Source organism: Rhinoderma darwinii, chromosome 5, assembly GCF_050947455.1.
Source record: "Rhinoderma darwinii isolate aRhiDar2 chromosome 5, aRhiDar2.hap1, whole genome shotgun sequence".
Classification (NCBI taxonomy): Eukaryota; Metazoa; Chordata; class Amphibia; order Anura; family Rhinodermatidae; genus Rhinoderma; species Rhinoderma darwinii.
The window spans coordinates 212498989-212525589 of record NC_134691.1 but is presented as its reverse complement, the minus strand read 5'-3'; the positions used below and the strand labels follow the sequence as shown (position 1 = coordinate 212525589).

Sequence of the window (26601 nt, the reverse complement as noted above, 5' to 3'; positions counted from 1 at the left end):
TACTCAGGATACGTGTCTAGCAATAGGTGCGCGTACAGTGTTACATATTGTACACACCTGAAGATTTAGGGAATTACAGGTTTCACAATTCGGGCAATACCATCTATCTTGGTGGTTTTCTACGGCTTCACAGATAACTTTATCAGGTATGGAAGCATTTAGTGTCACATAAACAGGTGGCTCTGAATGTTTCCTCCCACCTCGGTTCTTAGGGTGGTTGGTGGTCTGGATCTCATGCACTTTATATCCTGTGCTGTTTTCTTGACTGCTGATACTCTTGCAATAAAATATGTTACAAGTTTAAAGAGGCTCTGTCACCAGATTTTGCAACCCCTATCTGCTATTGCAGCAGATAGGCGCTGCCATGTAGATTACAGTAACGTTTTTATTTTTAAAAAACGAGCATTTTTGGCCAAGTTATGACCATTTTTGTATTTATGCAAATGAGGCTTGCAAAAGTCCAAGTGGGCATGTTTAAAGTAAAAGTCCAAGTGGGCGTGTATTATGTGCGTACATCGGGGCGTTTTTACTACTTTTACTAGCTGGGCGTTCTGACGAGAAGTATCATCCACTTCTCTTCAGAACGCCCAGCTTCTGGCAGTGCAGACACAGCCGTGTTCTCGAGAGATCACGCTGTGACGTCACTCACTTCCTGCCCCAGGTCCTGCATCGTGTCGGCCACATCGGCACCAGAGGCTACAGTTGATTCTGCAGCAGCATCAGCGTTTGCAGGTAAGTAGCTACATCGACTTACCTGCAAACGCCGATGCTGCTGCAGAATCAACTGTAGCCTCTGGTGCCGATGTGTCCTCGCTCGTCCGACACGATGCAGGACCTGTGAGTGACGACACAGCGTGATCTCTCGAGAACACGGCTGTGTCTGCACTGCCAGAAGCTGGGCGTTCTGAAGAGAAGTGGATGATACTTCTCGTCAGAACGCCCAGCTAGTAAAAGTAGTAAAAACGCACCGATGTACGCACATAATACACGCCCACTTGGACTTTTACTTTAAACACGCCCACTTGGACTTTTGCAAGCCTCATTTGCATAAATACAAAAATGGTCATAACTTGGCCAAAAATGCTCGTTTTTTAAAAATAAAAACGTTACTGTAATCTACATTGCAGCGCCAATCTGCTGCAATAGCAGATAGGGGTTGCAAAATCTGGTGACAGAGCCTCTTTAAACATAATATGTCTCTATCTAAGTAGCTGGTTGCAGTCTGGCTCGGGTGCATACTCCTGGTCTCCTGGGTGGCAACTACTTATATGCTTTATACCCACATCTATGCAGCATATGTTGGGTTGAAGCACATCCCTGGAGTGATTTAACACTCCTGCAATCCAGGAGAACAAGATTATGTCCCGTCCGGTGGCATTCATCAATGCCACCCCCTTTATTAGTTAAATGACCTCGTGTTGCATCTTCTAGGCCCTGCGTTAACCATTTTCTAGCTGTCTCTGAGCACTGGGAGCTGCCAGTTGCTTTTACCCCCACACAAGATACATATTCTATGTCTCTTCCCTCACAGCCGGTGAGGTTTACAGCATCAAACAACATGTAATTTTTATTAACCTGTCCTATGTTTACACATCACACAGTGTCATTGGGGTAACATCTAATCATGGACGGCAGTATTCCTGGCCTGAGATCTGTTTTCCGCAGCGCTTCCCTCTTTGAATATCTTACACGGTTAAACAGACAGGGAACCAATACCCCCGCTGCTATTACAAGAGGAACAACTCCAGGAGTGTAAGGGTTAAGCGCTAGGGAAAAGAGATGGGACCGCAAGGCAAAGGCAATAACCTCATCTATCTTCACATATGGCATCGTTTCTGAATGGAGACATATACAATAGTCCAGTAATTTAGTCAATACTGATATCACTTGATGTTTGATAAACGTGTCATTAAACTCTTCTTCTAGCTCATCATTTAGACAGTAGGTAAAGTAGAGATGACAGAGAAGATGGCGGTCAGCTGGAGCTTGACGAGACCCACAGTTCATCATCGTGATTGAGGACCTTTCAGCAGTGACTAGCGTGTCCAAGTTCTTTCCTTCCAATGTAACGGATGTGGAAGTTGTGAGTCGGACTTGGTGCGAACGTCACAGTGCGGCTCTAGTGCTTTACGGTGTCTCTTTAAATAGGCCCAGTCCCCCGACTGTATACAATGTCCTCCTATCACTTAGGATCTGGAATGGAATCATAAACATATTTATACATCTGCGTGAGTTGTTTTTCCAGAGCTCCCACATAACTGGTGAGGTCAGAGGGCAATGGGCAGGTGCTCAGTCCATGGTTTATGGGTTTCAGCCATGACCTTCTGGATTTTTAACTTAAAAGTCCCATTCCACCTTTCTACCTTCCCACTGCTCTGGGGATATGGGGTGTGAAAAGCTGCTCTGTGCCCAGGACATGCACGATTTCTTGGAGTACCTCTCCAGTAAAGTGAGTTCCTCTATCACTTTCAATTGTCTCAGGGACCCCATATCTACATACCACTTCTGAGAGCCATCTTTTACTTTTGCTGTGGCCTACGTTACTGGCCACGCCTCAGGCCACCCAGAGAACAGATCTACACAGACCGGTACATGTTCACACTGTCCCACCTTTGGTAACTGAGTCAATCTGCAATCGCTGATACGGGTAGGCCGCCTTTACCATATGCCTTTTTGCAACCCGCACAGTTTTGCCTATGTTATGGCAGACACATATCCTGCACCTCTGGACAAATCTGACAACAGCACTTGCTGAACCCCCGGGGGTACCCACCATTTGGTCACCATTGCACTCATTCCTTCTCTTGACACCTGCATTGGTCCGTGCATTAGTTGGGTTATCATGGGAAAGAGGACTCTGGGTAGGCACATCCTGTTACCCACCTTCCATATTCCATCCTCCCCTTCACTGGCACCTTTTGTCTGCCAATGTCCTTTTTCCTCTTATGTGGCTTGACTTTGTAGTCTACTTAATATTATCATGTCTATGGGACCAGATACTATGCTGGTCAAGAATACTACGTCCTCCTCTATGAGGGACAGGAGAGCCGCAGCTTTTGCAGCCTTGTCTACTAGTCTGTTTCCCCTCGCTTCGGGGGCAGCTTGCACTTTAGTAAGAGCTTGCACTTTGCATATACCTGCCTGCTTTGGCAGTGTCAGAGCCTCAAACAGTTCTCTCACTCTCTCAACATTATGAGTTTACCCGTGGATCCAGCATAATCTCTGCTCCTCCAGATTAGGCCATAATCATGTGCAATACCAAAAGCATATCTAGAGTCAGTATATATATATTTGCGGTTTTACCTTCAGCCAGTCTACACACCTCAGCGAGTACCTTCACCTCCACCTCCTGTGCGGACACGGAGGATGGGAGTGGTTGTTGCTTTATTACCTCTGTTTCGGTAGTGACAGTATATACCCAGTCTTGTAGCCTCCTTCATGGTGGTACCTGGAACCATCTACAAGAGAAACTCAAAAGCTGGATTAGATATTGGATCCTCTATTACATTTTCTAATGTTTTTTATCGCTGTTGTCATTCAAGACAATTATGTTGGTGACCTGTGTACTGGGGAATCAAATGTGCTGAGAAATCAACTTCCCACCAGGCTGGAAATTCACTGTCTGCTATTTCCTGCGACTTATCCCATTCCCTCTCAAGTCCCCCATTGACCATGTATCCTTCTCTTCCTCCTTTGTTGAACCCTGCTGAAGCAATGTAGTAGGGTTTAACACTGTAGCACTGTACATCAATGTATGGTTCGGTTAGATGGGGTGATGAGACTGGTCTTATACTTTGTAGACATGTGCTTAGTGTGTGCTTGATGAAGAATCTCACTAGCAACATGGGGCACCCTGAGAACTAGAGGCTAATCTTAGCACTGTGTCTGTTGTCTTGTCTTTGAGTAGAGCAGCTGCTGCTACTACACAGATACAAGACGGAAGGTACAAAGTTGTTGTTTTTTGCATTGTTAGGGAGAGGGGCTTATTATAAGGACATACACATTTCTTCAGTACCCCGGCCTCCAAAGACTGTCTTATCTGGTTATCCATACTTTTCAACTGTGGGAGGATCGGAGGGCACTGCTTCAACTGAGGTTTGGGGCTGTTTGCAAACAATTATAAAAGTCACAGGGGCCACAGACATGCGTCCTACATCTGTTTACCCTGTACGCAGAAGGAGGACAGGACCGTCCTTAATATGCCTGAGGTGTGGGGTCCTCCTAGTGCAATCCCCATAGAGGGCAGCACAAATAAAATTTAGCATATCATCAGTAACTTCAATCTGTCAATCAGACATATTGAATGACAACCTGAATTGCTGCAAGGATGTCAGAAACTATAAGATTGACTGGACAGGAATCTGACACCATAAACGTGACAACAAGCTCTTGTGAATGCTGTAATCTTATTTGCATTTTCATTTCATAAAATATATTCCCAATATGTGTGTGTGTGTGTGTGTGTGTGTGTGTGTGTGTGTGTGTGTGTGTGTGTGTGTGTGCGCGTCATGTGCATATGTAATGTATATACCATCATTAACCTGAGGATACTCTTATAATTAAATAATAGAGCTTTGCAAAATAGCAAAATACTGGTTTCCTTAATTAGTATATGTCAATTATTAAATAAACCACTCTATTAACACAAATGATGAAACATATTGTGCACTATATGTGTCATCATATGCCAATAGAAACTTGTTATTATCAAATAATAATAAACTAAAATGTAACAATGACATATAAAAATCTTTCTTGTCAAATCACTTCTCATGTGGTGATTTCAAAGAAACCATTTCCCTTTAAAAAAAGTTCATCACTCACAATACCAGCTGTTACCAGACACTCTCAGTACTGAGAATCCAATCTCACACATTATATACCTTTTGTGTGTGACCTTATGTAAAACAAGTATATAACTAGAATGACTGTGTATAAACTCCTATTCTATTATTATTCATCCAATGACCTATAATCTTCATTTAGTAAACTGCATCATATTAAATGTAAATATGAATGAAGTTTTTCATTGTGGTCGACATATAAAACACATATAACGTAACATATGACATATAAACATAAAACATATAATACTCAATCCTGTGATTTTATCAGGTTTTTTTTCTTTCTTTTTTAATCTTTAAGTTACAGTTCTTATTTTGCACTTTCTGCAGACACAGCTATACTACAGATAACAGAGAATGTAGCATTAACCCCTTACTAGCTAAAACTTATGAGCTACATCGTCAAAATGTCACCATGTGCTCCTGTCAGTCAATGACCAAGCATCCTCACGTTAACACATGTTATTCTCTTATCATTAGTTCTATTAGTCTAACACGGTTACTATAGATTAACAATAAATCTTGTTAGACATTCCATGCAATTATTAAAATGACTGTTAAATAAACCAAAAACGAAAAAGATTTACAGTAAAGTTTAAAATGTTTTGGAAAACTCCTATAACGAGAGGAAATTTCATTAGTGACAATATAGGACAGATGATATACAGTATATTCCAACAACCAGATCTGGATAGAAATACATAAGAATTTTCACTTTATCAATCTCACTTCTTCTACAATCCGGGTCATTACACTTAAAATGATCCTATTGGCTTTAACTCTATTTCTAGCCAATTCCTAATCCACGTCTATCTCTCTATCAATAATCCCTGAACATTTCACCCAATGTTTCCTTTTTAAGAAGTGAAGAATTGATTCATTTATGAATTCTGATGACGCCTTACTCTCTATGTATGGCTAATAACTGATCGCATGTCACCCCTGGAAACCTCTTGTTTCTGTAAACCTTTGGTTTATAAAGCTGTACATAGAAGAATTATAGTTGGCACATTCTTTTCTACTGGAATGTCTCCATCTATAGAAATAGATGGTGGTAATTCTTACTGATAACTGACAACTGTGTTTCCATGTGTTTTTTTTTTCCTATTTCTGGTGCATTCAATCACTTCTATCTGTTCTCGGTGCAACTTTGTCTATTAATCCAGGGCCCATCATCTATCAAGAAATCATCCCTTCTAGTATAACTGAAAACTACCTGCTTGGGCATTCCCGTTTCTTTTTTTTTTTAAAAAAATTTTTTCTCCAGGTTCATTTACTGCCCCTTACCCACATTGGTTTTTAACAATATCTGCTGTTTTACCACACCCTGTACCTTGGGTGTTATGCCCCAATTCCCGGCTGGCCAGCACTTCACCTTGGGCATACTTCGATCCAGATTTCCCCATGCCCTCTGCTAAATCCCAGACTTACTAATGTAGCCACCCTTATCCTGACTTTTTCTCAATGGCTTTTGCTGTGTAATGTCACGCTGCAGCAAGTTATCAGAGTCAAGACAAACCTGGCCACATCTGTACTAACTCTTCAGTCTATTTTCCTGGCCTACTTAACCCTTCAGCCTACATTTAGTCTGTCATGGGGGTTCCCTATGCACTTCTGCTGATCAGTAGGGCAACCACGTATATCTGATCGGCTTCCTAAACAGCAGCCAAACTATCTTACTGTCTCAGGCGCCCATGGATATTCTATAAACTTTCTAGTTACAGAGATGTTACTTAATAATCAGCAACTCATTCAGATCGGGCGTCCGAGGATTAGCCTACATACGTACTCTTACTTCCGGCCAGGTACGCCTCCTATGGGTCACAGTCTGGATACGCGAAAGTCCTACCAATCACTTGGGCGGGGATGGTTACCCGTCACTTCTGCAAGGATCAATTTGCAACCTGATCTTAATACACACTAAACCCAGGGGCCGGAGGGAATACTTCGGACAGGCCGTTTAGTGTTTTCTCGGTATTTGGTTGTTTCTGTATGTTTTAGGATCAGAAAACAAACGCTCCCTTATCTCAGCCTCTCACAGATCCACTCACAGATTAATTTCTACTCACACGCCTATTCCTATAATTCATACATACAACTCATAGACAAATGGTGTTCATGGTTCCCAAATAGTCAAAAGAGACAATACCTGGACGGCAGCTAAAACAAGAGAGAAGTGCACAGTAAGAATAACATTTCTTACTCACCGGTTTTGTGTGCAGTTCTCCGTTATCTTAGCCGTCATCCACCTTCGATTGTCGCCTTCGATCTGTGTTGAGAATCCCGGATGAGCCCCCAAGTACTGTCGCTGCAGAATTTACATTGTCCATTAACGTTGGACATTTACTGCATTTGTCTATGAGTTCCAAATTAATGAATGCTCTCTCAATGGTGGATCTGAGAGAGGCCGGCCGGAGAGAGACCATGACACGCAGCTTCAGTGTTCAAACAGTCTCTGCCATGGGGGGCAGATGCATCTTTATTTATAATGAAGAGAGAGAGAAGGTGTTACCCTCATGCTTACACATATACATACCACATATTGTAAAACATAGAGTTCCAAGCTTATCTTAACATATGTATTTAGTTAAAATGGATTGCAAGTGTTTTTGGGTTTTGTCATGTCAGCCCTTGTATCAGCTGATTACAAGGTCATTAGGTCATGTAGCCGAAGTCTTAGAATAGAATACTCATCCCCCTCTGTAGGCTGTTTCAGAGTTACAACTGTCCATCATGTAAAGCAATATATGTTCACACAAAGATAATTAAAAATATTTTTGACACATTTTACGGTGTTTTAAAGGAGGATCTCTACTCCCTTTTTACACAAGTTTTTAGATCAAAAGCCCTCCCGGGGTCCTGGAAGAAAGGTGAAGTGTCCCTAATACATGAAAAGGGGGACAAAACAGATATAAAAAACTGGAGGCCTATCACTTTTCTGAATTGCGATTATAAAATCATGGCGAAAATATGCGCGAATAGATTGAAAGCAGTGATAGGCCAAATTATACATTCAAACCAGGTGTGCGGGATACCCGGGAGGAGCATATGGGACAATTTGAACCTTTTAAAGGATGTGATCAATGACACAAAAGAGAGAAAATGAAAACTGGCGATTTTATCCACTGACTTTGAAAAAGCCTTTGATAGAGTGTCACATTTTTATCTTTTTAAGGTTTTAGAAAAGATGGGTATACCGGAAGGTTTTATACAGTCTCTGAAGGCCTTTTATGAGAATTGCACGAGCAAGATTTTAGTAAAGGGTTTTAAGACACAGGATTTCCTTTTAAACTCCGGAGTGAAGCAGGGGTGTCCCTTATCCCCACTACTTTTTATATGTGCGATCGAGCCTCTACTCTGCAGACTAAGAAAAGACAAGCAGATATGCGGAGTCCCCCTGCCGGGCAGGGGGAGGGGGAACTAGAGGCGAAAGTAGTGGGGTAGATGGATGATGTGGCGGTACTATGTAGGGACACCCTATCACTACAGAAGTCCTTTAGACAAATTTATCAATTTTGTTGCTCCTCCGGTTTTAAAGTCAATTTTAATAAAAGCAATATTTTAAATATAGGCAAAATGATTTTACAGGACATTCCAGTCCCTGTGTCGGAGTCTGTACAGATTTTAGGTGTCTCCTTCAATGAGTTACAATGGTTTTATCAGTTGGGACTTGGTCGCACAAAAGGTAAATAAGAAAATTTGCATGTGGAATGTAATGAAATCAACAATGGAGGGAAAAGTTTTAATTACCAAAATGGTGATTTTACCGATTTTATTGTATTTAAGCATCGTATTCCCTCCCCCTGATATTTTACTAAAAAGATTAATAAAGCATGTTTTACATTTTTATGGAACTCCAAAATGGAAAAACTCCCCTGTCCAAGGGGAGGATGTCGTGACGATGAGAAGTTTATCATCTTTTCTGGAAGCGTTTTTTATGGATGTCTGGAATGCCCAACAAGGATGATGGCATGGAAGATCACTAACTGCGTTAAATCAGCTCTGTGGGCGGCCAGAAATATTTTATTATTGAAACATGAAGTCTTATCTGTGAATGATGTTTTAGGAATTTGTTTTAACGAAATGCATAAATATTATCTTTTAGACAAGAAACTCTCTCCTGTTTTATGTAGGAAATGGTTTTTAAGTGAATTGAGCTCCATAATTTGATGCCACCAAGTGCCCTTTTCTAAAAATTTTTGGTTTTATCTGACCATTTGTATTTTTTGTATGAACTATTGTCAAATTTGTGTCATTTTATTATGAAAAAGTATTTATTTATTGTAAAACTTTGAAAGAATTTTTAAATAAAACGGTTACCTCCTTTGTTGGGGTAGTCAACTTAGCTGTATACTTGTAGTCAGTACTGCCTTGGTCTTGGTTGGGAGGTGCTCAGGTACCCTCTCTCTCGGGGGATCGTCCAGGTTCGCCTGGACTTCACACCCGTGCTGCTATTTGGGAGAGAGGCTTAGTCCTGAGTAGAGATGAGCGAACCGGGACAACCGAACCCGGTTTCGGTCCGAACTTCTGGAAAAGTTCGGTTCGCAGCGAATCCGAACTTCACCGGGTTCGGCCGAACCCGGTCAAAAATATTATACAAATCGGCAGCCACTTATTTCTATCAATCACTGATAGAGAAAAGAGGCTGCTGATTAAAAATAAAATAAAAAGCATTTCATACGTACCTGGTCGTTGTCTTGGTGACTAGTCCCTCTTCTTCCTCCAGTCCGACCTTCTTTTCTGACGCGGCAGCCTGTGATTGGCTGCAGAGGCCTCTGCAGCCCGTGATTGGCTGCAGCACTCACATGGGCTGCATCGTCATCAAGGAATGTCGGGCCGGATGTCGCGAGGGACGTGTTACCAAGGCAACGGCCAGAAGACCGGACTGGAGGAAGCAGGGAGTTCCCGGTAAGTATGAACGTGTTTTTTTTTTTTTACAGGTACTCTATATTGTGATCGGTAGTCACTGTCCAGGGTGCTGAAACAGTTACTGCCGATCAGTTAACTCTTTCAGCACCCTGGAGAGTGACTATTTACTGACGTCGCCTAGCAACGCTGCCGTAATGACGGGTGCACACATGTAGCCACCCGTCATTATGGGGCCTCATGCACACGACCGTAAAAACACCCGTTATTATGGGTCGTAATTACGACCCGAAATAGCGGGCCCATAGACTTCTGTTAGCCACGGGTACCTTCCCGTTTTCTCACGGGAAGGTGCCCGTGCCGTTAAAAAGATAGAACATGTTATATTTTTTTATTTTACGGGCCGTGCTCGTAATTACGACTCGTAATTACGAGCACGGCCGGCCACGGGCAGCCGGCCGCTTTTGCGAGCCGTGCTGTCATTATAAGGGTATGTTCACACGACAGCGTCCGTTACGGCTGAAATTGCGGGGATGTTTCCGCCTGAAAACATCCCCGTAATTTCAGCCGTTACGGCATGTGCAGGCGCTTGAACGCCGCGTCCATTACGGACGTAATTGGCGCTGCTATTCATTGGAGTCAATGAATAACGGCTCCAATTACGGCCAAAGAAGTGACAGGTCACTTCTTTGACGCGGGCGTCTATTTACGCACCGTCATTTGACAGCGGCGCGTAAATATACGCCTCGTGTGAACAGACAAACGTCTGCCCATTGCTTTCAATTGGCAGATGTTTGTCAGCGCTATCGAGGCGCTATTTTCGGACGTAATTCGGGGCAAAAACGCCCGAATTACGTCCGTAATTAGTGCGTGTGAACATACCCTAAGAGCAATTGACTCCAATGAATAGCAGCGCCAATTACGTCCGTAATGGACGCGGCGTTCAAGCGCCTGCACATGCCGTTACGGCTGAAATTACGGGGATGTTTTCAGGCGGAAACATCCCCGTAATTTCAGCCGTTACGGACGCTGTCGTGTGAACATACCCTAATTATAGCAGCACGGCCCGTAAAATAGAAAAATAGAACATGTTCTATTTTTTTAACGGCACGGGTACCTTCCCGTGAGAAAACGGGAAGGTACCCATGGGTAACAGAAGTCTATGAGCCCGTTATTGCGGGTCATAATTACGACCCGCAATAACGGGTGTTTTTACGGTCGTGTGCATAATGGGAGCATGGCTTGGAAAAACGACCGGCTGCCTGTGGCCGGCCGTGCTCATCTCCTGAAATACTCTGTGCTGCCTTAAACTCTGTGGACAGGTCAGGATCCTGTTTCTTTTAAATGCTGCTAGGGAACCCGCTCGATCCACTATATAAGGCTGCGCTACAGTGCAGCATTTAAAAGAAACAGGATCCTGACCTGTCCACAGAGTTTAAGGCAGCACAGAGTATTTCAGGAGATGAGAGTGCAGATTCAGTGCTGCTGTGAACTCTGCTCTTACCATTACGTAGCTCTCAGTCTGTTACCTCTCCTCCACTACTGTCCTCAATAACACCTTCATGATTGGCAAGTCACCACGCAGGGGTGAACCTAGCCCCTCTGCTGCCTGAGGCGAACTATAAAAAGGCGCCCCCCCCCCCCCCCGAATCTATCAGAGTTTTCTTATTACTACCTTTACACATCAAACACGCAATATATAAAAAAAATTAAATAGGAAAACATTTGTTGTTTATTTGTAAAGTGCTGTTTAATGTATAGAGAAGATTTAAAGAACTCTTTTTACTGTATTACTTTAGTATCATAGATCAGCAACGCAGCATCAACACTGAAAATGGTTTAACATCTTCTATGCCCCCTTTTTATTACCTAATTGACTTATGATTTTTAACCGAGTTCAGTGGCCCGGCGTGGTCGGCATGATGCAGTGACGTCATCGTGCCGGGCAGTTGACGTCATCAGCGTGCTCCCGATCTCTTGTAGGCCTCAGGCCTAAACCAGGCTGTGGCCTACAAGAGCAAACGGCGGAGCAGGGGTTTCTATTGTGGCAAATTATTTTTTTTTTTACATTTTATACTGCTAAATTTTTTTTGGTAGGTTCCGCTGGACCGTTTGGACTACGTCGTAGATTCATTGGACTACTTCAATGATCTACTTTAAAAAAAAAAAAAAAAATTGTGAAAGAGGGTTGCATGGGGGAGTTTTGATTTCAATAAAAAAAAATTCTTGTCTGTTTTTTTTAATACTTTATTATGGCCTTAGTAATGGCAGCTGTCTGATTGACAGCGTTCAATTACTAAGGCTGGGGCTTAGCATTAGCCAGTAAAAAGGCTATCACTAACCCCTGTTATTACCCCGGTTCCCACTGCCGCCAGGGATACCGGGAAGAGTCGAGTACGATTCAGTACCTGGCCATCTGAAACGACTGTTAGGCCACAGGCTGGTATTATCAGGCTGGGAAGGGCCAAAAAAGTGGCCCTTCCCACCCTGGGGATGCTAGGCTGCAGCTGCTTTATTGTATCTGGCTGGTTATGAAAAATTGGGGAAACCCCTCGTCATTTTTTAAAAATAAATTGAAAAAAAAATTACGTGAGATCCACTCCATTTTTCATAGCCAGCCAGATACAATAAAGCAGCAGCAGCAGCCTAGCATCACCAGGGTGGGAAGGGCCATGGTTTTTTCTGTGGGCAGGTGAAAGATTCTCTTTAAAGTGTAACAACTTTTTAAAAAACTTTTGACATGTCAGAAGTTTTGATCAGTGGGGTCCGAACACTGAGACCCCCCCACTAGTCGCTAAAACGAAGCAACAGAAGTGCTCGGGTGAGCGGTGTGCCGCTTCAATTCTGTTTGGCTTTCCTTGGAGCAGTGTACGGGCTCAATAGAAAGTCTAGGAGTCCGTACACCGCTCACTCGGCTGAAAGTCGATCATAAATGAAGCGGCATAGCGCTCACCCGAGCACTTCTGCTGCTTTGTTTTAGCGATCGGTGGGGGCCTCAGTGCTCGGTCCCCCACTGATGAAAACTTCGGACATGTCCCTATGATATATAAAGATATCTATTACTGCGATTGGTGCAAGTTTTAATTACTTTTTATTGAAAATGATTTGTACTTTTTGAGATACAGCTGCTTTGTATCCTGTATACAGAGCAGCTGTATATAGCACTGAGACCTGAATCCATTAGGTCGCCTATTACCGATCACATCTAAGTTATGAACTTAGATGTGATTGGTAACAGCTCGATCCTGCAGGACCCGCTGACCTGACGGATACAGCGCTATATACATTATATAATATATTTATTTTAATTAGCGGGGGCAGGTTTATGGGGAAGGATTAGGGCCTGTTCACATCAGCGTTGGCTTTCCGTTCCGGGGTTCCATGGGAGGTTTCCGTCGGGTGAACCCCGCAACGGAAAGTCAAACTGAAACCACAGCTTCCGTTTCAGTCACCATTGAAATCAATGGTGACGGAAACATTGCTAATGGTTTCCGTTCGTCACCATTCCGGCAGGTTTCTGTTTTTGTGACGGAATCAATAGCGCAGTCGACTGCGCTAATGGTGACGGAAACGGAAGCTGTGGTTTCAGTTTGACTTTCCGTTGCGGGGTTACCTCCAACGGAACCCCAGAACGGAAAGCCAACGCTGATGTGAACAGGCCCTAAGGCTTCTTTCACACTAGCATTAATATACGTTTACCTCTCTTCCGTCAGTGGAAGAGAGGATCGATACGTTAAACGGAAAGCAACGGTTCCATTAGAATTACCATTGCTTTCAATGGTAATTCTTTTGTATCAGTTTCTTTCCGTTTGTCTCCGTTCTCTAAGTTTCCGTTTTTTTTAAAGGAAACAAAAGTGCAGTCTGCAGAACTTTTATTTCCGTTCAAAAGAACGGAAACCTAGTGAACGGAGACAAACGGAAAGCAACTGATACAAAAGAATTACCATTGAAAGCAATGGTAATTCTAATGGAACCGTTGCTTTCCGTTTACCGTATCGATCCTCTCCCTCTGACGGAAGAGAGGTGAACGTATATTAATGCTAGTGTGAACAAAGCCCAATACAAGATATTAAATAAAAAAAATAAAAAAATAAAAAAATAAAAAAAAAACAGCTGGGACTTGAACCAGCAACCTTCCATGTGTAAGGCAGACAAGCTAACCACTACACTATAGAATCTGTCATAGACACTGCCTGTGAAACTGTAGTAGTTGAGGGTTTACTATTGTCTCTCCTGTCTCTCTGCTGCGTGTGGGTGGTGACTGGTCAGAGACTCACAGTCAGACTGGCTGCCGCAGCTGCCGCATTCGGTGTGCACTGTGAGTGACTGTGAGACTCACCAGTCACAGCCCTGTTTGTAGCTTTCCCACGCTAATTAAGCACAGGAAAGCTACAAAGCCAGGAGTATACTGCAAAGGGGGGCGTTTTACTGACAGCAGAGGGCTCTATAGGGGGGAATTATCCCCCACCATAGAGCCCTGACTAGTTACTATACTGAAAGGTTAGGGGGGTCTGAGCATCTGACTGACTGCTCTAAGGGGGGGGGCAGAAGCCCCCCCTATAGAGCTCTCTGCAGTAAGTCAGACAGACGCTCAGACCCTCCCCCACCCACACTAATCCTTTCATTATAGTGATGTGAGGGCTCTATGGGGTGGATTATTCCAGCCCCATAGAGCCCTCTGCTGTCGGTAAAATGCCCAGACTCCCCCTTGCAGTATACTCACGTCACGGGTCCCGGTCCCAGCAAGGCAGGAACTTACCTCGTTCTGCTCGTGCTGGTCGCTCCTCCTGCAGACTTGCTCCTCTCTGGCTGCATGTGCTGTGTACAGCGTCAGAGAGGAGGAGGAGTGTTACAGACGTTCGGCACGTCTCTCCCCGGTCCAGTCCGTCCCGGGCTGAAAATGCCGCCCCCCTCCGTTTGGGTAGGTGGTGCCGCCTGAGGCCGTCGGCTCACCTGGCCTCATGGCAGATGCGGCACTGTCACCACGTAACGGTAAGAGCAGAGTTCACAGCAGCACAGAGTATTTCAGGAGATGAGCGTGCGGATCTTGTGCACGGTGGTGACTTGCCAATCATGTGAAGGTGTTCTTGAGGACAGGAGTGGAGGAGAGGTAACAGACTGCTCTTACCATCACGTAGCTCTCAGAGTTCACAGCAGCACAGAATATTTCAGGAGAGGAGCGTGCAGATTCTGTGCTGCTGTGAACTCTGCTCTTACCATTACGTAGCTCAGTCTCAGTAGCGCAGCTTAATCTCTCTTTTAATAAGTAATATATCCTCACTCACATTAGAACCTTCATCCCTTAACTTATATAATAAACTCAACTGAGCATTCAACCTCACATACTTTTCTCTCTTAATCGCAGCAAATTTATACCCAACATTTTTGAAAAACGATCGTCTTCATTTTAACCCAATCCCACCACCTACAGATATCAGTAAAATCATTTTTCTTCCTTACCCAACATGCATACCGATTTGCATATTCCTGCCTCACATCCTCACTTTCTAACAGACTCACATTTAATTTCCATAAACCCCGCCCATACACACCCTTTGCATCCACATCCACCTCACATATTACACACTCATGGTCTGAAAACAAAACCCCATGCTGTTTAGAACTTAAAGAAATAACATTTTTCAAAACAAAACAATAATCCAACCTACTATGAATTCTCCCCTTATCAGCATGATAGGTATTTAAATTCGGGTCTATTTTACATAACTTTTGCATATCTGATAAATTAAAATCACTAACTAAATCCAAAAATGTTTTTCCTGATATATCAACATTACTCTTAGTGAGATCACAATTTAAATCACCAACTAAAATTATAGGCATTCTCCCTGGAAGGAAAAACTTAATTTTTTCAAATAAAACATTTCTTTCTACTTTATTTGTTGGAGCATATATGTTAATTAAACATAACTGTACATTTTTGTACTCAAAGATAACTAAAATGCATCTACCTTGTTCTATAACAGTATAACTAACTAAAGATACTTCCCTCCCTTTAAAGGAACAGTGTCATCACAAATTATTTTTTTATATGTTAAAGATGTTAGTGCTTTATTAAAAACGTTTATATTCATTTGTGTGTTTGTGTTTTACTTTTTCTTATTTTTACACTTTTTCTTCCCTATGGGGGCTGCCATTTTTTGTTCCATTTCTGTCTGTGTCGATTAACGACACATACAGACATGGAATACGGCAGCCACAGTCCCATAGGGACTGCGAACGGCTCCCGTCCCATTGACTTCCGTGTACGGCGTCTGTGTGGGAACTGCGCATGCGCCGCTCCCACACAGTCCAATTCGAAATTGGCGCCGTCCGGCGCCATTTTCCTGTGGACCGGAAGTCGCGGCCGGACAGTAATATTACTACTTCCGGTCGCGGCTTCCGGATTTGTGCACTTGGACCAGCGGCAGCAAACGGAGCGGACGGGCCGGAGGGAGCCGCGGCGGCAGGAGCAGGTAAGAGATTTCAATGTATGTTCGTGTTTGTGTGTGTTTACTACTGTATGTAAACCTACTACACTGTGTGTTAGCTCAAAAAATGGCGACACACAGTGTAGGAGGTTACACCGTTCAAACCCCTTGTTTATCCCGGCACTAGCCAGGATAAAGGAGGGGGGGATGCTGAGAGCTCACTAGAGCGAGGGCTTTTAACCCAATGTTGCAATGCTGCAATTTTGGGAATAGCTCCATCTAGTGACCAAAAATGGGTAGTATTATAAATTAGAATTAATTTATAATATTTCCTGACTCGTGAAAAAAATAAAAAAAATTTGAACAATGTTTAATCACCCACACACAAAATGTTTAATTTAAAAAAAAACAACATGTTTTTCTGGCAACACATTCCCTTTAAACAAAACTCCCACCCCATCATTTTTATTTAACACACTGCCTGACCATACCATACTACCATGCACCCATTCATCACTTCCAATTGACTCACACAAACCACATTCCTGCAAACAAAAAATAGAAGCACTTTCCTGTGCCAGGAACTCTAGAATAGCAGCTCGTCTATTTTTACTCTTGAAGACTCTGACGTTTTGAGACACTATCTTGAAACCCATATTCAACTTAAAACTTCTAGCTCATGGAGAGCAACCTAAAAAGAAAATACATAAACGTACAACAAAATACATTTTTGCATATAAAACTAAAATAACACAAATTTCTCTTCCCAGAGGTCTCCTCTTCTTTGCATAATGTGAAGAACACAGGTGAGTGAAACACATCACTTATCCCTAAACTGCAGGGCCACCTGTGTCAGCATCCATAGGGTCAATCTCCAGCACCTGAAAAGGGTTACTTGTTTCCACACCTTCCTTCTCACTCTTCTCAGTGCGTCTTTTTTTACAGGATTTTTCCCTACGAACCAAGAAGGTTTGATTGTCTTCCTCAGAGCTTTTATCCCCACCACCCTCCCTTTGACTCTTTATAGTCTCTGTCCCAGATGGATACTCCTCTATGTTACATGGGTCAGATGCATGGAGAGAACTGGTGAACTCTTCAATCACTTCCTCCAAACTTCTCAAAGGAGGTAAAAGCGGGGGCAGTGCACTCACCACAGGTGTTTGTGAAGTACTCTCATCACCCCTCCTTACCTCTTCACTGGCTGGGCCTCTTACCACACTTGCAAATGATCTCCTTTGCATTGCACTGTGTTCCCGCCGATCCACTTCTCTTTGCTGAGCCTCCTCCGCCCTTTTTGTCCATATTAGTTGAGAAAAATAACATTGCCAAAAAAGATGTAAGACTGTCTCGTCATCGCGGCATCCTCCCCTTGGACATGCAGCCGAGTTGGTCAGTCCCCTTCGATGCTGGAATGCCCGGCATGGAAGACACTCGTGGGCGCAGCTCCAGGCCAGATCCTTCTGTGAATTAAAAATGAATTTAGCATTAACCATGCTCCAGATGAATTTGCACTTGTTTTCATTAAAATTGCTAATGGGGGCTATTAAAACATTTTCTTTTATTTCCTTTAAAATATATTTACTATTTTTTATGTCTTCTATTCTTTTGTTTTTTAGATTAAAAAGGTTCACTATTTTTTCTAAAATCTTATACTGGTCTGGCAGGTTAAAAGCATATGGCGAGCTTAAAACCGTAGAGAACCATCCGTACCTCCTCATAAAATAGCCAGTGTTAAAACGGATAAAATAAGACCAGTAGTGCTCCTTAAAAACAGTCTTAAGACACAGTGTAAAAAAATGGATTAAAAGAAATGCTTTTATATTTGGAAAATCTTTACCACCCATTAGCTTTGGCAACATCACTTTTTCTCTCCTGAGCTTCTCCATCCTAGAATTCCATAAAAATGTAAAACATGCCTTGATAATCTTTTTTAATAAAATATCAGGGGGAGGGAAAACCATACTGAGATACAATAAAATTGGTAAAATCACCATTTTTGTGATTAAAATTTTTCCCTCCATTGTCAGTTTTCTAAGATTCCATAAACAAATTTTCTTATTAACTTTTTGTGCCACCAAGTCCCAACTGATAAAACCATTGTTTGACTCATTGAAGGAGACCCCTAAAATCTGTACAGACTCCGACACAGGGACTGGAATGTCCTGTAAAATCATATTGCCAATATTTTAAATATTACTTTTATTAAAATTGACTTTAAAACCGGAGGAGCAGCAAAATTGGTATATCTGTTGTAATGCTTTTTGCAGTGACGGGGCGTCCCTGCACAGGACCGCGACATCATCCATGTACCCCACTACTTTTGCCTCTAGTCCCCCCCCGCCCGGCAGGGGGACTCCACATATCAGCCTGTCATTCCTCAATCTGCAGAGTAGAGGCTCGATCGCACATATAAAAAGTAGTGGGGACAAGGGACACCCCTGCTTCACTCCGGAGTTTAAAAGGACATCCTGTGTCTTAAAACCCTTTACTAAAATCTTGCTCGTGCAATTTTCATAAAAGGCCTTCAGAGACTGTAAAAAACCTTCTGGTATACCCATCTTTTCTAAAACCTTAAAAAGATAAAAATGTGATACTCTATCAAAGGCTTTCTCGAAATCTATAGATAAAACCGCCAATCTGCCTTTTCTCTCCTTCGTATCACTAATAACATCTTTTAAAAGGTTTAAATTGTCCCATATGCTCCTCCCAGGTATCCCACAGACTTGGTTGGAGTGGACGATTTTCTCTATAACAGCCCTTAGCCTATTCGCGCAAATCTTGGCCATTATTTTGTAATCGGCGTTTAGTAAGGTGATAGGCCTCCAGTTTTTAATATCTGTTTTGTCCCCCTTTTTATAAAGCAGGGACACCTCACCTTTCTTCCAGGACCCCGGGAGGGCTTTTGTTCTGAAAACTTGAGTAAAAAGGGAATAGAGATCCTCTTTTAAAACTCCATAAAATGTGACATAAAACTCTATGGGTATACCATCAGGGCCAGGGACTTTACCTGTTTTAAAACTCTTGATGGTATCTAAAATCTCCTGTTCCGTAATATCCTGTAATAAAAAATCTTTGGAGACAGGATTTAAAACAGCGTCAACCTCCTTCAATGAGTCGTTCATGAAATCAACATTAACAAGTTTTGTATTAAAAAGATCCGCATAAAATCTGTGTACCTTTTTTAAAATATTGTCAGTGTTTGTATCTCCATCAACATTGTTTAACAGGGTATGCTTATCATTAATTTTCTTAAAAAAGTACCTGGAGCAGGTCTCATTTTCCTCGAGGTGTTTCATTTTTGAACGGAAGACAATTTCCTTACCTCTCTGCTCCAGGCACTGGGAGATCTCCTTCCTAATCTCCATAATCTCCTCCTCCACCTGCATACCCTGTTCTCTGAACTTGTATTGGGTCTGCAGACGGGTATTCAAATTAGCAAAAAAATCCTGTTTTTCTTTTGCTTTTCTCCTTCCGATTTTGATGAAAAAGTCTCTTATTTTTATTTTTATTTTCTCCCACCATGAGACTATGGACATATTTGGATGTCTTACCCGTCTGCAGCCCTTATAAAAGGTAATAAAATCAGATAAAATTTGCGGATCTTACAAAAAGGGAAACCTTCATTTTTCAGGCTTTCTTGACAGTATTTTTCCCAATATCATTTTTAACTTTAAAATACAATAATTTATGATCAGATAAGACATTGGGATTAAGATCACATTTAAAAGGCAGTACTTGATAAGAGCAGAATATAAAATCGATCCTGGAGCTACAGTTCACATTGCTCCAGGTGACGCCGGCCTCTGTAGAGAAATTGCTGTTACATTTCTTAAAAACATCAGTAAGTTTAAAATCAGTAACTATATCTTTTAATAATGAGGAAGTTTTGTCATAATTTCTGCTTACTGAGTTAGAGAATCGGCGTTCCCCCTTTAAAATACAATTAAAATCACCCGCTAAAACAAGTGGCTCTGAATCGTTTAAAAAAAGGGGTAAAATCTCTAGTATTGTAGCTCTTTCATTCTTGTCCGAGGACTCATAAAAATTTAAAAACTGCCATCTAATACCGTCTATAAAAGGTTTGACCAATAAAATTCTACCTGGTAAAATTTCATTAAAACTGTTAATTAAAACGTTCCCTTTAAATAAAATGGCGACACCTGCGGCTCTGGAATCGTTAGAGTCTCCAGTCTTCCTTATATTTGTTGTAGTTGTGGGATACAGCATTCCTGAAGAAAAAAAACTGTCGCGGAAAAAATAGAAAGATAATCAAACAGGGCAGCTCTTCTCGTCTTGGAATGCACGCTCCTAACATTTAAGGAAATGCCACATAACTCTGCCATGAGGAAAAGGGAAAAGAGACAGTCTTATGTAATCTTACCCGAGGTGGCCTCAGCAGTCCTCGGCGTCACCAGAGACCTCACCCAAACTCTCATCGCCCTCCGACTTCAAACCAACTGTATAAGTTGAGGAGATTGGAGAGGAACTCATGTCAGACAGCTGACCCCCTACCATACCTGAGGCACTAATCGAAAATGGGTCCCAAAGCGGCGAAAGGGATGAAACGTCATCGCTGGAGGCCGGACAGGAGGAAAGTAAGTATGAACGTATTATTTTTTTTTTTTGGCATGTATGTATGTTGTCATGTATGTATGTATGTATGTTTGTATGTATATATGTGCATGTATGTTTGCCTGTATGTTGGCATGTATGTATATATGTGCATGTTTTGTATGTATATTTGCATGTATATATTTGCATGTATGCATTTATGTATGTTTGCATGAATGTATGTTTGCATGTAGTCATGTATGTATGTTGTCATGTATGTATGTTGTCATGTATGTATGTTGTCATGTATGTATGTTGTCATGTATGTATGTTTGCATGTATGTATGTTGTCATGTATGTATGTATGTATGTATGTTGGCATGCATGTGTGTATGTATATTTGCATGTATATATGTATGTATGTATGTTTGCATGAATGTATGTTTGCATGTATGTATGTTTGCATTTATGTATGTTTGCATGTATGTATGTATGTATGTATGTATGTTGTCATGTATGTATATATATATGTGCATGTATGTTTGCATGTATGTTGGCATGTATGTATATTTGCATGTATATATTTGCATGTATGTATGTATGTTTGCATGAATGTATGTTTGCATGTATGTATGTATGTATGTATGTTGTCATGTATGTATGTTGTCATGTATGTATGTTGTCATGTATGTATGTATATATGTGCATGTATGTTGGCATGTATGTATATATGTGCATGTTTGTATGTATATTCAGGAGGTCGGGTAGTTTGAAAGCCCGAGTTGCTATGTGCCCCAGGGCTGGTGACCCTGGGGTGCCCTAACTCACTGGGGGTGGGATCCCACTGAGTGAAGGCACATTTGCACGCACTCTTCTTTCACACTTCTGAGCACACACCTTTTTTCTCCCGGCCTTCTGGCTGGGAGATGAGGATTTTTTTTTATACCTGGCGGATGTCCAGGCTATATCACAGCGCACATCCACTTATTTAATTTTGTTTTTCACTGTGTGTTTGTCACAAGGATTTTGGGATGCGGTGCCCTTTTGGGACCCTCCTGAGGTCTAGGGGGAAAATGTGTGGCCATTTAGTTCCGTTTTCCCCTGCAACCCGGCCTCCCTTCTTCGGAGGGGAGGTGCACCTTTGATGCAGGCTCCTAGGTTGACACTGGGGTGGCAGCCCAGGTAGAAGCCTAGGAGTGTGTTTGGGTCTCCCTAAGCTTCAGCGAGGGGGGATCATCGATCCTTGATCCTCTAGGCCTATGGCTTGGAGGATCGAGGAATGGTTATGCGGAGCCTCTCTCTTTTAAGAGAAGGGCTGCGATAGACCGCATCCTTGTGCACTTTTTGTGTGGCACCTCTGCACTTTTTATGCACTTGGGTGATAGAACGCACGGCTCGGGCTTTCAATAAAAAAAATAAATTAAAAGAGAGATTAATGAATTTATGTTTGAGAAAGGTAAGAGTGTTATTTTTAGATTAAAATTGGAGAGAATGGAATATGATGAGAAATGTACACGTTTTTTTTTTCAAAAAAGTGTTTGGTAAAAAACAAAGTATGAATGTGTTGATTGGGGAGGATGGTAGTGAGGTGAGTGGTGATGATGTGAGTGAGGAAGTGGCAAAGTTCTATGAAGAGTTGTATGCAGAAAAATAGAGGGATGATACTTTGGAGAGTGAGGTGTTGAATGGGATGGATAAAAATTTGAGTGATGTTGAGAAAGAATGTGTTATGAAGGATGTGACTATGGATGAAGTATGGAAGGTAATAAATAGTATGGCTGTGAATAAGACACCAGGGGAAGATGGACTCCCTTTAGAGTTCTATAGGTTAATGTGGGATGTGATTGGAAAAGATGTGATAGAATTGTGTAAATATATGTGGGTGAACGAAGAAATTACTGAAAGTATGCGTGCGGGTGTGATTGTGTTGATTCCGAAAAAGGGAGAGTTGAAGGAATTGAAAAATTGGCGTCCGATAACGTTACTCAATTGTGATTATAAGATTTACGCTAAAGTGATAGCCAATAGGATGCGTGATGTGATTGAGAGTGTGGTTGGGGATGAGCAATGTTGTGCAGTGCCTGGGGGAAGAATACATGAGAATGTGTGTATGTTAAGAGATTGTTTGTGGGATTGTATTGTAAAGGAAGAAGGATGTGCATTTGGTAAGTTTGGATTTTGAAAAAGCGTATGATAGGTTGTCTCATAAGTTTTTGTATAAGGTGTTGCTGAAAATGGGTTTTCCAGCTGAGTTTGTATGTAGAATTAGGAGTTTGTATGGTGGGATATATAGTCGTGTGTTATTGAATGGGTGTGTGGGTAGGAGAGTGATTGTGTCTTCTGGTGTGCGTCAAGGATGTCCGTTGTCACCGGTTGCTTTCATTTGTGCGATTGAGCCATTATTGTGTTTGTTAAGGAAAGATAAGGTTGTGCGTGGTGTTCAGATTCCAGGGAGTGGGGGGAGAGAGTGGAAGGTAAGTGGCTATATGGATGATGTGTGCGTTCTATGTGATTCTGAATGTGCTATAAAACGTGTGAAACTGTTAGTGTCCTTTTTTTGTGGCGCGTCTGCTTTTCGTGTTAACTGGAGTAAGAGTGAATGTAAACGTTTTGGGAGCAGTAAGTTGAGGGGGGATATAGGGGTGAACATTGTGGATGGACCAATTAAGTTGTTGGGGGTGAAATTTACAGAAAAATTAGATGGGAAAGAATGTTGGGATGATGTGAAGAAGAAAGTGGAAAGTAAATTATGTTTTTGGAGGATGAGAAGTTTATCTTTTACTGGGAAGATTTTGATTATTAAGAGTTGTTTTGCCAATATACTTGTATATTGCTTTTGTGTTTCCACCTAATTATATGTGTTTGAGGAGCTTAAATAGGATTTTGTTTGTTTTCTTGTGGGGATCAAAATTGGAGCGAGCAAGGAGGGAGGTGGTAATTAAATCTGTGAGGAATGGTGGATTGGGTTTTCCTAACTTAGAAGTATTCTTTGGGGTAAATATGTGTATTTTTCTTCTAAGAGTAGTTAGGGCAGACTTAAAATATTCTGTTATGTGTAAATATTTGTTTGGGACTTACCTGATTCGGATGAAGTGGTGTGCGAGAGATTTACGTAGTCCAGTTGCGTTTATTGTGCCTGTATGGTATGTTTGGATGTATAAGTTTCTTGTGAAATATAAGTTGCATGGTGTGGATGTTAGGATGTTGCGCAATAAGAGTTTGGTGTATAGGATGATTGAGTGTGCGGAGACTGAGTGTGGTATAAATATGGTGAGAGGAAGAGATGTGGGGAAAGTATGGAAGAAAGTAAGAATGGATGGTTTGACTAATAAGCAGAGTGAATTGGTGTGGCAAAGTTTGCATGGAGTGTTACCAGTAAGAGAATCGTGGGCTAATCAGGAGTGATATGTGTCCAATGTCTGATTGTAATGGAAGGGAGAGTGTTATTCATTTGTTCTGGAATTGTAAGTATGCAAGAGAAGTGATAAAGAGAATGGGACCGTTATGTAAGGAGTTGACTGGGGTGAGTTTGTTGTCTTTTGAAATGTTTATGTTTGGGTTGTGTGCGTGTAATGGAGAAAAAGAGAGAGTGTTGTGGTTGTTGCTTGCATGTATAAAAGAAGTACTATGGGATGTAAGGAATGTATATGTGTTTAAAAGGAAAGAACTGGCTGTTAGAGATAGTGTGAGAATGGCATTGGGAAAGCTATATGTTTGTTTTTTTGTGGGATAAAAAGAGAAAAGGGGAAATGGATGCAGAGGGGGTGTGGAAGGTTAAAAAATGAATTGATATTGTTGATTGTTCATCATGATTTCTTTTTTCTGTAATGTTTTATGCAAAGATGTTGCTGGTTTTGTTGTTGACCTTTGGAAAAATATATTTAGAATGTTTTCTGGATGATGATGGGACAGTTTTTTCGTGAAATTGTCATAGAACGGATATGGTTGTGGTTGATCGTATTCATTCCCATCTGAGGGAAAGCAAAAAAAAATAAAAAAAAATCTGTTCTTATCAGTTTAATATCTGATACGTCCCCTATCTGGGGACCATATATTAAATGGATTTTTAGAACAGGGAGATGGAAATAGAGCTTGCTCTGTCCACTCCACGCATTGACCTGGTATTGCAGTATTTCCAGGACCGGTGCACCCTTTCCTTATGTGTTCACTAAAATCAGATTCCAAAAGTGTTTTTTGTATTTGCCATTGTTTTTGTGTCTCTGATGGGATCTCTCCTTTTAATCCCATTATTTCAACACCTGTTGGACAATGCATTTTTACAGTCATGTGTGATAATGACCTAATTTATTAAATGCAATTAATTACTAGATTGCCACCTCTTGTTTTGTGTCGCCTGTGTTTCTGTGTTTCCAGCATTTCAATTTGGAACAGCTCATTCACCTTCCTTGTCTTCTCTCCGCCCTCCCTCCTAGGTAAGTTAAAGAGCTGCACCTGAGCCAGCCATCAAGCCAGCCACTGATTGATGCAGCACCACAGTCAAATAGTGGAGTGGAGTGGAGTAGGGGAACAGCAAACAGCCATTAAAGCAGCCAGCCGCCCGCTCGCCTGCCCGCCACAATGGACCTACCTGTGTACACTAGATGGATGTGATGGAATGAACTGTCCTCCCTACATTTCAAAGAAGTAAGAATTGCAGTTGCAACAAACCCTTGCTTGCCTACAAAGAGAGCAGCAATTTGGATTTGTTACTATGTTACCTGGAAGAATAACAAACTGTGCAAGGATGGAGGTTGTAGGAGCAAGGAGAAGAAGTTGTCTGTAAAGTTGGTGGATGCCTATTTTCCAGTCCCTTGTCTCCCTCTTGTGGCCTCCTTGAGGCAACTAGCTGTGATAAAAAAAGACAGCCCGGGGGCCGCCTGTTGCAGTGTTGCCCTCTCAGGCAACACTGAGTGACTGACTGAGCAGCACCGTCTTATATAAAGTTCAGACGGAACTTTGCGCGTGTCATAGTGGAGCCCTCAGGAGCAGCCAGCCAGAGCCAGCTTCATGACATCATAATGGGGCCTCAGACATAAAAGCCTGGGCACAGGCAGTGTTGGTCAGTGCTGCTCAGCAGGCAGCACTCGACTGGACTGGATTGCAGCTGATACAAGGTGTGAAGGGAGAGAGAAGGGGTGGCTGTGGGCATGCACTTGCTGCCACCGCTGCTGCCGCCAGTGTTTGTCTGCACGGCAGGAGGGCATTTGGGCGTTGCCAGGAAGGCGTTTTTATGTAGATTCCTCCGCTTTCAGGACTGCATTGTGGTGCAAGCAAAAGAAGCAAATCCTGTGTAGCTTCCTCTCCGGCCTTTATTCACCTCCCGAGTGCCTAGCTGTGCTTGTGTGAGTGTGTGAGCCGGCTGGGCCCCATGGAATTGCCTAGGACTAGGCTGAATCGCTGCAAGGGGTGAACAGCAGTATTGGGCAGGCTCGGGCAACGCGCGGCACTTTCGGGTTATCGCTTCTCGGCCTTCTGGCTGAGATCAAGTGTAGTACTGTTTATTCGTATCTGTGCTGCCTTGGTCTTGGTTGGGTGGTGCTCCGGTACCCTGTCTCTCGGCCTCAGGGGATCGTCCAGGTTCGCCTGGACTTCACCCCCGTGCTGCTATTTGGGAGAGAGGCTTAGTCCGTAGCAACGACTTGCGATCCCCCCCCAGCCCTTTGGTGTGTCTCCTTGAACCCAAAGGGCGCAGCGCAAGCTGTGCGGTACCGACCAGGCCATGCAAATGGCAGGCGGACCTGATGCGGTGCCGGTATACACCCAGTTGAGGAATACTGCAAGATTTATCTTGGCAGAGGGTGGAGGCTGTCCTCGTGGTGTCAAGTTCCTTGTCCACGATATTTTGGAAAAGCGGTTGGCGGTCCACAAGAACGAGATTTTGGCGATCCAGGACTACCCAAGGCGTGGAG

General features: G+C 42.5%; 1 pseudogene; it reads left to right on the top strand.

The window, feature by feature from the left end:
- The first annotated feature begins 24646 nt into the window (after positions 1–24646).
- Positions 24647–24847, top strand: LOC142654090 (U2 spliceosomal RNA; annotated as a pseudogene).
- The last annotated feature ends 1754 nt before the right edge of the window (positions 24848–26601 follow it).